General features: G+C 39.5%; 2 pseudogenes; one reads left to right on the forward strand and one right to left on the reverse strand.

The window, feature by feature from the left end:
* The first annotated feature begins 2,979 nt into the window (after positions 1-2,979).
* On the forward strand, positions 2,980-3,094 carry LOC111758933 (U6 spliceosomal RNA; annotated as a pseudogene).
* Positions 3,095-13,735: 10,641 nt separating this feature from the next.
* Positions 13,736-14,832, reverse strand: LOC101447213 (disabled homolog 2 pseudogene; annotated as a pseudogene).

Here is a 14,832-nt window from a genome sequence, read left to right on the forward strand (position 1 = left end):
GGGTTCAGTGATATGTGTAGGAGAGGATGTCTTTGGCCAGAATTTAACTTCCACACGTTCTAAAATTTTGTCACTCCTCACACAGATTACTTTGAGTGTTAACCTAAGCAACCTTTATCTAATTATGAGACTCTCTAGCTCCTTCTGTGTAACCACCTGGAAAAGTAATGTTCCATTATTGGAGAGTCTGCAACCCAGTTACCATACAACTCACAGGTAAAGTGGACATTGTATAACTGATAACCAAAGACCATATGTTTTGACTAAATAGCTATGATAAATATATATACACACATAATCATTCATCATGTATACACACATCTGTATTTTCTAGCAAATAATTAAGTTCAAAGAAATATTGACATATATACCTTGTACTTTGAAATATTTTATTTGTTAAAAGGCAATAGTATCAATAAATAGACTATTCCTCAGAAAACAAATCTTGGGGTTTTTTTTTTTTTCTTTTTTTGTCTCAACTATTGCATGTTTAACAGTAATTTTCAGGAAGCAGATATGGTTCAACTGATAGAGCGTCCACCTACCATATAGGAGGTCCAGAGTTCAAATCCAGGGCCTCCTGGTCTGTGTGGTGAGCTGGCCCATGCGCAATGCCGCTGCATGCAAGGAGTGCCATGCCACATAAGGGTGTCACCCACGTAGGGGAGCCCCACATGCAAGGAATGGACACTGCAAGGAGAGCCACCCCATGCAAAAAAAAGCGCAGCCTGCCCAGGATTGGCACCACACATACGGAGAGCTGATGCAGCAAGATAATGCAACAAAGAGACACAGATTCCCAGTACTGCCAAGAATGCAAGCAGACACAGAACACACAGCAAATGGACACAAGAGAGCAGACAGTGGGAGGGGAGGGGGAGAAATAAGTAAAAGAGAAAAAAACCCACAATAATTCTCATTCATTTGCCTTTTAGTTTTCCTTTCAGACAAGAAGCAGCATTAATTAAGATAAAGATATGGAAGCTCTCTAAAGGGCTGTTTGGGAAAAGAAAAAACCTATGGAAAATATGACAACACTGCTTTTTAACAACATTGACTTATCAGGGTTATGTAGAATGCACTTTATTTCCTAATTCTCAAGAATAATGTTTTTCCCAATAAAATATACATCTAGGAATTTTTAAATGTCCTAACTCATATCTACTAAAATTACACATTTAAATATTAGAAAGCCTCAAGAAAATGTGGAGAACTGAACATTGGACAAGTGGTATAAGAATCCAGGAAATTTGGGCTGGAGATATTATGCAGTGTGGGGTCTCCACAAGTCTTGAAATTGGATAAAGAACATCAGCCTTCTACATTTGAGATAACTGGGCCAGGAAAGTATGATGTTTGGGCAGGTAAAACCACTGAGAGGCAGTAGGGTGCTGTAGGAAAAGCTAAGTTTCTGGATTCTGAGATATCTGGGTTAGGGGTCAGGTCAGAGGCACGCCGTTTATTAGCTGTGTGAGTTTGGTTCCTGTACACTGTTTAACTTCCCTATGCTTCAGTTTTCTCATTCGGGCTGGTCATGAGGAATATGACCAGCATAGATGTGGGCACATAGAAAGTACTCAATGTTAGTCCCAACCCATCCCCACCAGTTACAACAGAAGATGTTCACATTTCATACACAAATGTTTCCGCGACTGAAAAGACGTTATATAGATGAAACCAAAAGCCTGCCTAACCTACATTTTTATTATCCTGGTCCAGGTCACCCTTGTCTCTTTCTTGGACTACCTCAATAGCCTCTTATTTTCCCTGCTGCCAATTTTTCTCAACTTTTCTCTTGCTCCCTAACATCCATTCTCCACGTGACAGCCAGAATGATCCTTTTAAAGCTTAACTCATAGAATACCACTGCCTGGTTTAAAGTCCTGCAATTAGAATTAAGCCAAAAATTTTGGCCTACCAAGTCCTACCTCTCTGATTGTGTCTTCCTCTCCCTTGCCCCGTTCCCCCTCATTGATTAAGCTTCAGCCTCTCCTTTCTGTCTCTTGAACACACCAAGCTCATTTCCTTCTCAGGGCCTTTGTATATACTGTTCATTGTTGGTTAAACTGGGAACTATGTTCTCCAAAATCCCCTATCTTATGTGGTTCCGGATTAGAGTTAGCTAAAAGAGTTTTGTGAGATTTGAAAGGCAGAAGTGAAGCAGAGGCCATTACTCAAGTAAATATCATGACAGACAGACACAGCAGTATTCAGCTTGTCTTTGCTATCCTCTGCGCCCAGCTCATCTTCCCAACTGTTGGCCTCCTGACCATCAGGGTTCCCAAGTCTTTCACCAGATATGTAGCAATGGACCACAGAGGCAGTAGTTACACAGAGGTAATAGCTTCCCATAGACCCCCAGCCATCTCAATTTGTCAGTTGGATAGGCTTGGTTTCCAATCCTCCCTTGTTGTATAAGACGTGATTCCTATAATGAATCCTTTATTCCTATAATAGTCATTGTAGTTCTGCTTCCCTGAGAGATAGTCTTCTTTGCATACCTGTCCCTTCCTCATCATTTGAGTTTCAACTTAAACGTCACCTCACAGAGTTTCCTTCTCTTAGAACTCTTAGTAAAATAACCACCATTTTCTGAGGCTTACTCTATTATAATAGGATATGTGCACCTTAAGGGGTGGATGAAATAAAATATTTAGCATGTATATTTTTGTCTAAAACAATAAGAAAGAACTACATATTTACTATAAATCTTAACCCAACAATTGACACTGGCATCTTCCCTCAATGCATGTCAGGTGGCTGTATGTCACATGCTGATTTCCTGAGGAAAAGTGAGACTTCCACAAGTAGGAGGGGTTGGCATATGCCCTCAAGTCAATCACTTTCTGCCTCTTGTAACAATGGGTTACCATTTATGTGTGCATAGTTAAGTGAATTTAAGGATTATAAGATACAGTACTAACCTTTACAAAATGAGCACATGGCTTTAAAAGATTCCTGCTAAGAAATTCATACTGAGTATTCGCTTTGGCAGCACATATACTAAAATTGGAACGATACAGAGAAGATTAGCATGGCCCCTGTGCAAGGATGACATGCAAAATTCATGAAGCTTAAATAGAGAAAAATTTAAAAATAAAAATGCATACTGAGGATAATACTAGTAACGCAAACATTAATGACAAGAATAAAAGATGCAATATACGAAATGCGTGTTCTAATTTTACCTAGAAGGTACACAATTTAAAAATTCTGGTGGTTATAGCCTGTTGCATTTTCTCTTAAGCTTCATTACAATCTGAAATTATTGTATTTATGACATTATTTCCTCCGTTTGTCTTTCTCATGCCTCTCACATATGTAAGTTCCTTGACAGCAGAAACTTTGTTCTGTTCACTACTACATCCTTAGTGCCTGGAGCAGTGCTTGGCATGGAGGAGGCTCCTATATGCATGTTGTTTGAGTTATATATGCTTCACCCAATTTTTTCTTCCAGCTTTTTCCCAAATCAATCACAACTACCCTTATTATGGTCATCTAACATTATCATGCTCATTTATGCCTTTAACTTTGCTCATGCTCTTTTGCCCCCAATGTCTGACTCCCACCCATACATGATTCAAATCCCTCTTCTCTATAACTTAATCCTAGGGTAGTACTGGCCACACAGAAATTCTCCCTTCTGACTGCCCTGTCTTAAAAGACTTGAAATAATAAGAATTGTTTACTGATTAAAATTTTAAGTTATACTTTACTATACCAGAAAATAGTTTGGATCTTATCAAAGTTTGTATAAGAGTAATTGATAAAATAATTTTTAATGTATTTAATCTTTAAGCTGTACTTTTGAATTTAAATGCCAGTGATCTCTTGGCCAGTTAACTGAGAGAAAGCTATTTATGTTTTCTTTATCCTTCCTGGAAAATGGAAAGATGCTTTCTTATTGAAAGACAGCTAAAGAAAGATATTGTCATGACAGATGTTTCCAAATATTGTCACTTTCTTTTTTGGTCTGTAAAGACAGAGGATGAAATCAAATAAGAAGGAAAGTCAGGCAAACTTCCTTACTGATAGGAAGTTAACTATAAGTCAGACCAAGAAGTAACTTGAGGCACTTTGATACCAAGTTAGTTTAAAGTTCCCAGGAAGGTTTTTGACCTTACATTTTAAGGAAGTGAGCAAATTAAACACACACACACACAAAACCTAATTTAAGTTTGTGAATAAGTTTATGAATTGGAGCAAATGGATAACTATATAAGTTGGAAAGGGATCTGTTAGCTTTCTTTAAGTGTTTGCTGTACAGATGAATAAATCTCATCCTTTCATATAGTATTTAATTATGCTATTTCAAGTGAACTGTTTTAATAAAGAACTTCTTTAACTAAAAAGAGGAAAGAATTTCTGGTCTCTCTTTCACCAGAGAACTAGATCTTGGCCTCTGCCTTCTCTACTTAGATATAGACAGACACTGTCAGCTTTTCTTAACCACTAGAGTAGATGATCAAATAGCCTTGGGAATGAGTAACTAAAAACCAGAATCTAAAAGATTAGAGGAGAAATACCAAAATAAATCGTAGAACAGGAAAGGGAAAAAATGTTATTTAAAGCAATGTCATGGGAAGCAGATTTGACCCAACAAATAGGGCGTGTGCCTACCACATGGGAGGTCCAAGGTTCAAACCCAGGGCCTCCTGACCCATGTGATGAGCTGACCCATGCGCAGTGCTGATGCGCGCAAGGAGTGCCCTGCCACGCAGGGGTGTCCCCCACATAGGGGAGCCCCACGTGCAAGGAGTGTGCCCCATAAGGAGAGCCGCAAAGCATGTAAAAAGTGCAGCCTGCCCAGGAATGGTGCCGCACACGGAGAGCGGACGCAGCAACATGACATAACAAAACGAGACACAGATTCTGGGTGCCACTGACAAGAATATAGTGGACACAGAATAACAGGCAGCGAATGGACATAGAAAGCAGACAACTGGGAGGGGGTGGGGTGGAGAAGGGAAGAGAAATTTAAAAAATAAATAAATCTCTTAAAAATAAATAAATAAATAATGTCAGCAACCACTTCTAAAATATTGAAAGCAACAGACTTACCTCAGGATAGATGTCCCTTTTGTTTGGGGCCTTTGATTAGTTCAGACTGGTCTAGGAAATTTTTTTGTTTGCTTTTGAAGTGCTGGGGCCAGGGTTTGAAACCAGGACCTCGTAAGTGGGGAGCCAGCACTCAATTACCAAGCCATATTTGATGGCTTATTGTTTGTCTTTGTTTTTAGGAGGCACTAGGAACCAAACCCAGGACCTCCTCTTTGGGAAGAAGTGCTCAACTGCTTGAGCCACTTCCCTTCCCTGGTCTAATGGTGAACTTGTGAAAATGGCAACAAACTAGGGCTTGAAGGTAAAGATTACCAGTAATAAATTTTCTGTGGTGGGGACGACCAACCCTAAAACAGTGCTGTGTAATATCCAATGTTTTTCTATTTTTCATTAGAGAAATTCTAGGTTTACAGAAAAATCATGCAGAAAGTTCAGAATTCCCATATACCTCCTTACACAGAGTTTTTCCTATTCCTCTCAACAAAAAATTACAAAACATGAAAAGAAACAGAAAAGTATAACCTATTCACAGGACAAAAAGAATTTGCCAGAATCCATTCATAAGGAAACTCATACACTGGTACTATTAGTCAAAGATTGAAATATGTTCAATGAGCCAAAGTAATCCATATGCAGAGAACCAAAGAAAATGAGGAAAACATTGTCTGAAAAATATAAGAGGGAAACTATAAAAGTGAACCAAACAAATTTTGTTTATTTTTGTTTTTATTCTTTTTTATTTCTTCCAAACAAATTTTGGAGCTATAAACTGAAAAACTAAATACAGTAAGTGAATAAAAACCTCACTAGAGGGATTCAACACCACATTTGCACAGGCAGAAGAAAAGATCAGTGAACTTGAAGATAAGACTATTGAAATTATCCCATGTGAGGAGAAGGAAATATAATGATGAAAATGAACAGGGCCTAAGGGACCCATGAAATACCATCAAGTGTAACAACATATGCATCATTGGAGTCCCCAAAAGAAAAGAGATAGAGAAAGGGGCGAAAAAAGCATTTGAAAAAATAATGGACAAAAACTCCCCAAACCTGATGAAAGACCTGAGTATACATGTCCAATGAACTCCAAGCAGGATAGACTCCAAGAGATTTATAATACATTTAAATTGTCAAAATCCAGAGACAAAGAGAATATTGAAAACAGCAAGAGAGAAGCAACTTAACACATACAAGGCATCCCCAATAAAACTAACAGCAGATTTCTCATTAGAAATGGAAAAATCATCCTTCATAAATGAAGACAAAATAAAGACATTTATGGATAATCAAACCCTGAATGAGTTCATTACCAGAAGATATGCTATACAAGAAATGCTAAAGGGAACCCTTCGGGCTGCAATAAGAGGATACCAGACAGTAAATTGAAGCCATAAGAAGAAATAAACAACACTGATAAAGGTAACTACATAATCTAAATACAAAATCCTCTGTTATTGTACTTCAGGTTTGTAACTGCTTTTTTCCTCCTATATGACTTAACAGACAAATGTGTAAAATGATAATTAAAATCTATGTTGATGACCATGCAATATATAAAGATGTAATCTGAGATAATAACAATATAAAGGGGGAGGAATGGAGATATATAAAAGTAAAGAGTCTGTATACTACTGAAGCTAGGTTGGCAGTAGACTAACTAGGTTGTTATTAGTTTAACATGTTAATTGTAATTACAAAGGTAACCACTAAGAAAAAATAAAACTAAAAAATATAGAGAAAGGAAAGATGAAGGGACTCAAAATGATACACTACCAGAAAAGTAACTATATTCAAAAAGAAAAAAAAAAGGAATAATGGGGTAATTAAGGAACCAAGCCAAACAAGTCATGCATACAGAAAACAAATAGCTAAAAAACAAAAGTAAGCCTTCCTTCTCAGTTTTTAAAAATCAATGGATTAAAACTCCCCTATTAAAAGGCAGAGGTTGGCAGAGTAAATGAAAAGTCATGGTCCATCTTATATGAAGCCTATAAGAGACTTACTTCAGTTACAAAAACACAAAGATGTTGAAAATAAAAGGGTGGTAAAAGATGTGCAATGCAAACAATAATTAATCAAAAGAGAGCTAGAGTGGCTCTTTTCATTGTCAGACAAAATAGACTTTAAGTCAAAGAAGATTACAAGAGAGAAAAAAGATTATTATATATTGATAAAAGGTTCAATCCAGTGAGAAGAGATACATATATGCACTTAACAGCAGAGCCCCAAAATATGAGGCAAATATTGACAGAATGAAGGAAGAAATAGGCAGTTCTACAATAATAGTTGGAGACTTCAGTATTTCACATTCAATAATTGATAGAACTTTTAAACAGAAGATTAATAAGGAAAAAGAGGACTTGAACAACCCTATTAACCAATAGATCTAAAAGAGTTATATAGAACACTTCACCCAACAACACAGAATGCATATTCTTTCAAATGTACATGGATCATTTTCCAGGATAGACCTTACAATAGACCACAAATCAAATCTTAATACATTTAAATATACTAAAATCATATACAGTATCTTCTCATACCACAATGGAATAAGCTAGAAATCAACAAAAGGGAACCTGGAAAAGTTACAAGTAAGGCATACCTTGTTTTATTGTGCTTTGCTTTATTGCACTTTGCAGATGTTGCATTTTTTACGAATTGGAAATTTGTGGCAACCCTGTGTCAAGCAAGTACATTGGTGCCGTTTTTTTCCAACATTATGCCACATTTTGATAATTCTGGTAATATTTCTAACTTTTTATTATTATTATATCTATTACGGTAATCTGTGATCTTTATGTTACTATTGTAATTGTTTTGGGGCACCATCAACCATGCCCAGATAAGACAGCGAACTCATTAGATAAATGTTATGTGTGTTCTGACTGCTCCACCGACAAGTCATCTCTCTCCCTCTCCTCAGGTCCCCTTATTCATTGGAACACAACAATATTGAATTTAGGCCAATTAATAACCTACAATAACCTCTAAGTGTTCAAGCAAAAAGAAGAGTCGTATATCTCTCATTAAACCAAAAGCTAGAAATGATTAAGTTTACCAAGGAAGGCAGGTCAAAAGCCAAGCTAGGGAGGTAGGTATGGCTCAAGCGATTGGGCTCCCACCTGCCACATGGGAGGTCCTGGTGCCTTCTGGAGAAGACAAGCAAGATAGCAAACTGGCACAATGGGCAGGTATGGTGAGCCGACACAATAAGATGACACAACAATGAGACACAAAGAGGAGGGACAATGAGAGATACAACAAGGCAGGGAGCTGAGTTGGCTCAGGCAATTGAGCACCTCTCTCCCATGTGGAAGATCCCAGTTTTGGTTTCCAGTGCCTCCAAGGAAGGGGATGGGCAGACAAAGAGAGCACACAGCGAATGGACACAGAGAGTGGACAGCAAAACAATGAGGGGGGAACAAATAAATTAAAAATAAAAATAAATTTTTTAAAAAGCCAAGCTAGACCAAAAGCTAGGCCTCTTACACCAAATACTCACTTTATGAATGCAAAGGGAATTAAAAATGCTACTCCAGTAAAGAGATGAATGATAAGAAAGCAAAACAGCCTCATTGCTGATATGGAGAAAGTTTTAGTGGTCTGAATAGAACATCAAACCAGCCACAACATTTCCTTAAGCCAAAGTCTAATCTAGAGCAAGGTCCTAACTCTCTTCAATTCTGTTAAGGCTGAGAGAGGTGAAGAAGCTGGAGGAAAAAAAGTCTGAAGCTTGCTGAGGTTAGTTCATGAGGTTTAAGGAAAGAAACCATCTCCATAATATAAAAGTAGAAGGTAAGGCAGCAAGTGCTGATATAGTAGATGTAGCAGGTTATCCAGAAGATCTACATAAGGTCATTGATGAAGGTGGCTCTACTAAACAATAGATTTCCAGGGTAGTTGAATCAGCCTTCTATTGAAAGAGGGTGCTATCTAGGACTTTCCTAGCTGGAGAGAAGTCAATGCCTGGTTTCAAATCCTCAAATGATAGGCTGGCTCTCTTATTAGGGGTGACTTTTAGTTGAAGCCAATGCTCTTTTACCATTCTGAAAATACTAGGGCCCTTAAGAATTATGCTAAATCTTCTCTGCCTGTGCTCTATAAATGGAACAACAAGCCTGAATGACAGCACATCTGTTCACAACATGGTTTACTGAATATTTTAAGCCTACTGTTGAGACCTATGCTCAGAAAAAAAAGATTGCTTTCAAAATATTACTTCTCATTGACAGTGCATATCGTCACCCAAGAAATCTAATGGAAATGCACAATGAGCTTCATGTTGTTTTCAGCCAGTAAGGAACCGAAGTCCTCAGCCCAACAATCTGCAAGTAACAGAGGCCTGTCAATGACCACATGAGTGAGCATGGAATCAGATTCTGCAGCCCCAGGCAAACCTTAAAGCCCTGAAGCCCCAGCTAACAGCTTGATTGCAACCACATAAGAGAACATGAACCAGAACCATATATCTAAGCTAACTGCAGATTCCTGACCCTTAGAAACTGTAAGATAAACGTTTGGTGTTTTAAGATGCTAAGTTTTGGGATAATTTATTACACAGCAACAGATAACTAGTATACACCCATCTCAATAGATGAAGTAGATGCTCAGTCTAGTACATTAAGAATTAGATGACTGGCCAACAGCAAAGGGCAGAAATATTGTCCTTTATCTGTTGACATGATGCCACCAACCTTCTGCCAAAGGAGCTGATTCAGAAGAGAGGCATGTTTGAGGTTGACAGTCAGGAACAGATGATGACCTTGAGTTGATCCAAGAGAAAGGATTAAGATGGACAGTCAGATATGGATGCTGAGTCGTGCTCTGTACTAAGCACTTCTACCATAAAAAGGTCTTGCTCTGATTCCTATTTATTCGGTATAGCCTTATGGTTCCTATATTCTATTATTTTATTCAGTATGTCATCTCATACAATATTTTTAATTAAGATATGCCCACAGTTATTTTATGTGTAATGCTATTGTACATTTAATAGACTATAGTATAAACATAACTTTCATGTGCACTGGGAAACCAAAAAATTTGTGACTCGCTTTATTATGATATTTACTTTATTGCAGTGGTCTGGAACCAAACCCATAATATCTCCAAGGTAGAAATTAAATAACACATTATTAAATAACCAATGGGTCAAAGAAGAAATCACAAGAGAAATTAGGAAATATCTTGAGACAAATGAAAATGAGAACACAAAATACCAAAATTTATGGGATGCAGCGAAGGTAGTGCCCAGAGGGATTTTTTTTTCTTTCATTCAAGTTTATAAAAATGAGTAAATTTATAGATTTGTATACAGAAAAGTGCCCAAGAGAAAATAAGAACACGCAAAACAGCTGTGTGGCTGAACATCACTTTCAAATATTCAATTACCTAGAAATAGTTGCCTCCAGTTTAGCACTTTCAGATTTTGGACATATAAAACATTACGTCAAGGGGAGTGGATGTGGCTTAAGCAGTTGGGCACCACCTCCCACATGGGACATCCTGGATTCAGTTCCCAGTGCCTCCTAAAGAAGATGAGCTGATACAATGAGCTGACAAATGAGCAGAGAGCGATTGTGGCTCAAGGAGTTGGGCACCCACCTCCCAATGGGAGGTGCTTGGTTCTGTTCCCAGTGTCTCCTAAAGAAGACATGCAGACAACAAGCAGACACAATGAGCGGACAACAAATGGACAAAATGAGCAGACACAGAGAGCAGAAAATGAGCAGACAGACAAGGGAGCCATCGGGGGGCAGGAGTTCAAAAAAATGTTGAAAAACAACAACACTATGTCAAGTTTGTGTTTAAAATGACTGAGTAGGGGGAAGTGGATTTGGCCCAACAGATAGGGCATCCACCTACCACCTGGGAGGTCCAGGGTTCAAACCCAGGGCCTCCTGACCCCTGTGATGAGCTGGCCCATGCGCAGTGCTGATGCACACAAGGAGTGCCATGCCACTCAGGGGTGTCCCCCGCACAGGGGAGCCCCACATGGAAAGAGTGCACCCCAGAAGGAGAGCCGCCCAGTGCAATAAAAGCACAGCCTGCCCAGGAATGGCACCGCACACACAGAGAGCTGAAGCAGCAAGATGACACAACAAAACAAGACACGGATTCCAGGTGCCGCTGACAAGAATACAGGCGGACATAGAAGAACACGCAGCGAATGGACACAGAGAGCAGACAACTGGGGAGGGGGGGCACAGGGAAGGGGAGAGAAATAAATTAAAAAGAAATCTTAAGGGAAACGGACTTGGCCCAGTGGTTAGGGCATCCGTCTACCACATGGGAGGTCCGCAGTTCAAACCCCGGGCCTCCTTGACCCGTGTGGAGCTGGCCCACGCGCAGTGCTGATGTGCGCAAGGAGTGCCCTGCCACGCAGGGGTGTCCCCCGTGTAGGGGAGCCCCACGCGCAAGGAGTGCGCCCAGTAAGGAGAGCTGCCCAGCGCAAAAGAAAGTGCAGCCTGCCCAGGAATGGCGCCGCCCACACTTCCCGTGCCGCTGACGGCAACAGAAGCGGACAAAGAAACAAGACGCAGCAATTAGACACAGAGAACAGACAACCGGGGAAGGGGCGGGCGGGGTGGGGTGGGGTGGTGGAATTAAATAAATAAATAAATATTAAAAAAAAAAAAAGAAATCTTAAAAAGAAAAAATGACTGAGTAGGAAGCCAGATGGAAAATTATGCCGTACATGTTCAGTTCTTACCATTAAACATTTAACCACAGGACTTTAGCTTGGACTACTTTGAGCTAATCCATAGAGGTTCATGAGTCACCATCTTGCTTAGATCCCTAACAGTCATCCTCTTCTTCCTAAAAGTTAACATTATATGTGGCCGATTAACACCCACAAGAAACTGAGCATTAAGGGTTAAGAGACAACATTTAGAACACACTCTTTAGAACTGTGCTAACAATAGGATGGAAAATGAACGGGGAAAGTTTCCACACTTATGAAGGGGAAAATATTGTTGATATTAGATTCAAGTGACAATAACAAATACTTGCTATACCACTTTTTCCACTTGTCTACCTACCAACTACAAGACTGTAACTTTAAGAAAAATTTCCAGTTACTTGATAAAGGGCTAGTATGACCCCCACATAAGCACCTAATATGTTTGGCACACTCACATTTAGTTTTGTAATAGGTTGCTCTTCAGAATATAGTCAGTCCTTCATTGCTGAGTTGAATTCAGTTGCTACTCAACATTAACTGCTGTTTTAGAACTTCGGCTCAAGATGACCTACTATTCCACAGAAAGGATAAAGGTTGTGTTCATTTGCAATTCTAATTACTGAGAAGGTAGAGAGGCTTCAGATCTGCAAATCCTTAAGAGTACCCTCTCCAGCCACCCCTACCCTACCCCCATCCTAGAACCCTCTAGCATGTGGAAGGTAGGTAATGCTATACGAGCTCAGGAGCAAAGTTGACGGAAAAGAGAATCAGAGGGTAAAGGAGAGAGGAGGTACACGTTTTTCCCCCATTTGCAATAGCTAGCAAGAGGTGAGAAAAGGCCACTTCTGCCCTGGAGAGAAATTTGAGCTTTGGAAAGAAGAGAAGCTGCATCTGTTAGATTTAAAGTGCCTAAAGAGAAGCTAGACTTGTTTCAGTTTTACTTTAAGAATTCTCTGTGATGGTCTAAAGCAAGATTTTTAAAAGGTGCTTTGTTCTACTACAATCTTTAGATTTTATACTCTAAAAGAGAACCCCAAACAACTTTGAATGGTAAGGATTTGAAATTTTTTTTCAAAACTGTGTGATCTGAGGGGTTTGTGGTAGCTAGAGCTCCCAATCAGAGGGTAAATGCAGAGTTATCTAGAAGGAACACAATAGGCAAGGGTTCAAGTAAGGAAACTACTTCATTTACATTTAGGCTAGAGAGCTTAGCTTCTTAATGTAAAGCCATGGACTCAGTTTAGCTTTAATGTACACAGAAAGCAGAAGGCATTTTACAAGTGGAAGGGGCAGCAAGAAATAAATAAGGCAACAGATAATATGTCAAAGCTGGAATAAGAGCAGAGGTCAAGACATATCTGGCTTTGTCCTTGACTACTACAAAAGTCAAACTTTTTGTCCCTCTGTATCATCAGCATACAAAGTTCAGAAATTGTGCACGTGGATTTCCAAAAGGACCCCTATGTACATCAGGAACTATGGGTTGAGGAACCATATGGGCTTGTGATGATGAACTGAAAGAACCTTTAGAGAAAGGGTTCTCAAATGCAGTGTCAGCAGATTTGATAACTGTCAGGGAACCTTGTATGGGAGCTGGCTTTGGCTGTTCATTGATCTTGCTCAACAATTGGTTACCATCAAAGTTATCATGGTCTATGTTATCTTGAGGAATGCCAATTTTCTGATGAAAATAATTGGAGAAGGCACTGGAAGTCCCTGAATTTCTCTGCCTTCCCTTCCTTGGAGGTAAACAGGTGACTGCTGCAGTCCTTAAACATTTATTTCGCTTTCTTAACTTCTTCGTCCCCCATTGGGCTCTAAGGCAGTAAAGGCATCATTGGAGAATCTTGTGCAGTAGCAGTTCTGAGATGTGGCTGAAGTGAAGCAACCAAGATAGAGAAGAGTTTAGAAGGGAACTGGGCTGACACAGCAGGAGATAGAATATTGCTCTGACAAAGCATTTCCCAAGGACCTCATTGGTGGTCAAGCATTAGCTGCCAGGAATGCTAAAGGACCCAAAACAGTAGGCGCTAGAGGGGAAGGTGAAGCTGCAAAGGATGAAGGCTGGTTCCAACCTAGAACAACTGGACTTGTGCCAAAAATGAATGGCTGACCAAATCCTGAAGATTGACCACCTATAATATCTCCTGGGACCATTGAAGGGGGCTGATTGAAGACTAAAGATGGTGGGTGATTCCATGGTCTTGCTTGAGGAGATGTGACTAATATACCACCTAGACCCACAAGGGGCCCCATTGGGGCAGAAATACTTGCTTTGAAGAGATCCAGAGGGTTGGTCTGTTGAATTGCAGGCTGTCCTGTAGATGAAGTATGGCTTGGAGATTCTGAGACAGGAAGAGCAAAAAGGTGTGAGGGAAGCAAATCACTGACTGAAGATGTTGGGTTACTTAGGTCATGTATACATATCCCCAAACAAATCCATCTGGTCAACACCCAATTTCAAATTGGTAGCTTGGTCATCAAGATCAGGAAGTTCTCATTCCCATTCTCTACTGATTTGTTGGCTTCTTCAGTCTTTTTCTTTTCTTCTTCCTTTTTCTTTACATTATAGATAAATTGGAAAGGGTCTTTAAGATTAACAACTAATGGCTTAGCCTGTTGCCCTGTTTTTATGATAAAAAAAAACTGGTGCTGGCTTTCTCCTCCCCAAACATAACTGAATGCCCAGTTGTCTGTCACATCATGGGGAATGAAAGAAATTTTATTCACTGACTGTTCAAGTTCTATTACCCCAGGTTTCTGATCAATTTATTTTATCCCAGAAAGTGAAGTGTTGACCCTGAGATTTGTTTTTTTTTTCCTTGAGACTGAGCAGCTGCTACCATTCCCTTTAGTTTCATCACAGAATCTTGACTCATTTTATCCCCTCTTGCATCTAGCACATGATCGATGCCAAGTAGCTTGGCCTTGTATTTCATATCATCACTTTTGACCTTGATCAAGAGATATTCATCTGTCCTTTCAGAGCCTTTCTTCTTTTCTTTGTCTGAAGGTGCCTTTGGTGCAGGTTGTTGGTCAGACTGACCTTTAGCTGCACTTGTCTCTACTTCGTTCAACAT

The sequence above is a fragment of the Dasypus novemcinctus genome, chromosome 1, assembly GCF_030445035.2.
Source record: "Dasypus novemcinctus isolate mDasNov1 chromosome 1, mDasNov1.1.hap2, whole genome shotgun sequence".
Lineage (NCBI taxonomy): Eukaryota > Metazoa > Chordata > Mammalia > Cingulata > Dasypodidae > Dasypus > Dasypus novemcinctus.